Source organism: Blennius ocellaris, assembly GCF_963422515.1.
Source record: "Blennius ocellaris genome assembly, chromosome: 4".
NCBI classification, from domain to species: domain Eukaryota; kingdom Metazoa; phylum Chordata; class Actinopteri; order Blenniiformes; family Blenniidae; genus Blennius; species Blennius ocellaris.
Window position 1 is genome coordinate 2195506 of NC_137653.1, and position 4072 is coordinate 2199577.

Below are 4072 nucleotides of genomic sequence, written 5' to 3' on the forward strand. Positions count from 1 at the left end.
CCTACGACAGGTTAGTGCTTCAGCTTCAGAGTGAGGCCGTCGTCATTTCCCTGTCTGGCACCCACACCGTGTGCGACCGAGGATGTGTTGTTGTCTTCGTCGCAGCACTAATCCCACAGCGTCCAAACACTACCTCTGCAGAACACCAGACTCATGTGTGGGTGTTTCTTCTTGGAAGGTTTTCATGTGAGCTTTATCTTTATGTGTTACATCAGCGTATTGGTGACGTTACAAACACAAAGAGACGGTAAGACACACTCACATGAGCAACAATCATCAACTAACCTCGACGCAAAGGAAAATCCATGCAAACTTTATGCACAATAAGCCTGGAATATGCTAAACTAGTAAACTCGCCGGAATCGCATATTTTTCTGCCGTGAAACGACAAGATGAGCGACGGCGCTTCATCTACGCCGAGGACTTTATCTCCACGCGGCGTCTTAATGACTCTGACATCGTAAGTTCTTCTGTGGTCGGACAAGTTTCGGCTTGAAAGGAGACGTGAGGCCAAGACGGAGGCCCGACAAAGAGGCCAACTCAACGCGACTCGCTGCGGACGGATTGCGTTTCACGCGACACGTTTGGATTCGTGATGTTTATTTGAAAAAAAAAAATAATACTGTGTAATACTGCGATCCTGTAACCGAGGAAAGTAAGACATTTGTCAATGACAAAAGGCGACTAAGTCGTTGATGCAGTTGTGTTGTCGCTCCATTAACACACACACAAACCACCATTACGCTCGGCAGAGGGGAAATTAACGAGTGTGTGAGGTCGTGTGGCTGAATGATACACACACACGAAATCGATTGTTTTGAAAGCATGGCAACACAAAACAAAAGAGTGGAACTGGAAGGAAGAAGCAAGTCAGCAGTCCGTCGACTGTACTGAATTTGAACAATTTTACTTTTGAAAAATGTCTCCCTCGATCCGTCTCCCCCATTTTTATTTTTATTTTTCCTCTTTTCCCTCCATCGCTCGCCGTCTCACGGGACCCGCGCTAATGAAAAAGCAGACCTAATATGTTTTCCCCGAGTCCATCTGGTAATAATTGTAACATGTAGCAACCGTAGCTGTGTTTGGATAAAGCTCTGACATACATGGGGCCCCTCTGACGTCCGCAGAGTAAGTGTGTGTGCCTGCGTTGGTGTGTGTTTACGTGGGGACGAGAGAGAGAGAGAGAGAGAGAGAGAGAGAGAGAGAGAGAGAGAGAGAGAGAGAGAGAGAGAGAGAGAGAGAGAGAGAGAGAGAGAGAAGAGAGAGAGAGAGAGAGAGAGAGAGAGAGAGAGAGAGAGAGAGAGAGAGAGAGAGAGAGAGAGAGAGAGAGAGAGAGAGAGAGAGAGAGAGAGAGAGAGAGAGAGAGAGAGAGAGAGAGAGAGAGAGAGGAGAGAGAGAGAGAGAGAGATGAGAGAGAGAGAGAGAGAGAGAGAGAGAGAGAGAGAGAGAGAGAGAGAGAGAGAGAGAGAGAGAGAGAGAGAGAGAGAGAGAGAGAGAGAGAGAGAGAGAGAGAGAGAGAGAGAGAGAGAGAGAGAGAGAGAGAGAGAGAGAGAGAGAGAGAGAGAGAGAGAGAGAGAGAGAGAGAGAGAGAGAGAGGGTGAGAGACAGAAGGAAAAAGAGCGAGTCTGAGTTACTGTAAGAGAGAGAGTGTGTGTGTGTGTGTTGTGTGTGTGTGTGTGTGTGTGTGTGTGTGTGTGTGTGTGTGTCTGTGTGTGTGTCTCCAAGCTGCTGCTTGATGGGCCAACATAACTAAATCAACTTTATCGTCGGCAAACTGTTTTACGTAGAGAATGACAAACCAGAGCCGCGGCCCTGTGTGTGTGTGTGTGTGTGTGTGTGTGTGTGTGTGTGTGTGTGTGTGTGTGTGGTTAGGTAACCGCTGTGCCTCCGGGGCTTTCGTATGACTCAAGGTGGCGAATGGCGGCGTGTGATTGAGTGGAGATAGCGATCGAAAAGTCAAACGAACACGTAAAAAAACACACACAAAAAAAAACAAATCAGGTGTCAGCCGCTTCTTTACAGTCAAACCAAGACACAGTCTCTTGGGTTATTTCTTATTTGGACGTCATGAACAGTTCAAATTTACACAACAAGGTCTTAACAGTTTATCTGCACTGGCCTAAATGAGTGTGGACTTTCTCTGCGTGTGTTTCGGACTCTCAAAACGCAAACGTGCCTTATCTAGAGTATCAGATGAGGGTCACATCATTTAGCGATGATTTCATTGTGAAATACAACAATGACAGAATGAGGTTATAAACAATGTACCTTGTTTTTACCTAACCGAGTCTGTACCTCCACAGTTTGTCCCCATGTTGTTGTAAATCCAGAAAAGCTCACATGACGTGACGCCACTCCTGGTTCCCCCCCAGAGTGAGTATTGCACAAGGCACAACTAAATTAAATTTGACTTTTTAATAACTGCAACTCGGTGTGAAGGCTTCTTTCTCAATAGATAAAACATGTCTTGACTAATCCACAGGAATATGGCCCCGCTGTAAAGACGGTTCACCTCTCAGGAGCAAACGTGCTTCCGTCACGACTGAATGGACCAATCATTCAGCCAATCATCTTCTAGATCTCCTGCATGCACACGGGAGAATATCCCCAACAGAAAGCAAAGAATATCAGACTAATTCAAAGGCAAACGAAATAGAAAATACAAGAAGGCCGTTGCTCGGCTAATCCCCCGCCGGAGGGCTTTATATTGTCTCACAAAGCAGCTCTAAGGCAGCACACTTGGTACACTAGAGGGTGTTCCATGGGTCCTAGTAGATCATTATGTAGAATCTGAAAGGTCTTCTTCATAAGCTATGTCAAAATACGTCTCCAGAGCCCAAAAGGTGTTTTTATGCACTTAGTGACCCTGTGACCTGATTTGCAAATTAGGTCCTGGTCACCATGGTGCCCTTCTCCCAGGTGGAGTGTCCATGTGTGAAGTTTGGTGACTGTGGGCCAGGAACTGCTGAGAAATGAGGAGAAATGTTTATATGAAAATACATGCATTTTGCAACCATGACGAGCAAACTTCAGACCCTACCAATCTTCAAGGTCAAGGTCAAGGTCAGGTCACTTGGTATGCTGGAGGGTGTCCCCAGAGTACTAGTAGGTGTGTATACAATTTCAGAGCCCTAGCTCAAAAACCTAGGCCTCCAGAGCCCAAAATGTGTTTTTAAGCACTTTGTGACCCTGTGACCTACTTAATATGCAAATTAGGTCAAGGTCACCATAGTATCCCTTCCCCCTCTGAGATGTATCCACATGTGAAGTTTGGTCACTGTGGGCCCAGGGTTGCCGATATATAGGTAGAAACGTTCGAACGGACGGACGTACGGACGTACGGAGACTGTTCAAGATCCCCCTTCGGGGCCTATCGGCTACGGCGGGGGATAATTAATATTAATAGATTTTTTTTCTTTTTAAATGGCTTATAGATTATTTTTTGAAAATAATACTTCTGTCCGTCTGAGAGGAAGTACCTGTGTGGGTACCAGGGCTGCAGTCAGGAGCTTTTCACACAAGAACAAGGAGGAATCCACTGTTATTATGTCTCTTTGTTATTTAAATCCAACAATGCTTCTATTTCCATTTACTACACCAAATACAAAACAATTGTCCTGTTCTCTGGACACATGTATAGTTGCAATACAAAAAGACAGCACCAACTAGTGGCCTGGCATGCAAACTACAGTGCCGCTTGTGAACAATGATCCTCATCAAAGCATCGCTGTCTGAAATAAAAAAGAGAAAATCTATTTGCAGACTGACATTCAGAATGGCGGGCAGTTTGAGAGCCACAAAACAAAAACATGTTTTGGAGTCTGGCAGCAAATTTAAAGTTATTTTTACACATGTTCCCTCAACCTGACGCAAGCTAAAATGTAATTGTTATATTATCTCATTTCATTCTCCAAATACATAAAAGCCTTTTTTGGAAACCAGAGTAGTTTTACAAAAGCCACGAATGCGGAGCGGGGGGAAACTTGAAATCTCAAAATGAAAGGCCGCCAACTAAAATACGTAGAGACGGAGTCAAGTGTGACAAATGACATTGTCTCCTCCGCCTCGTGAC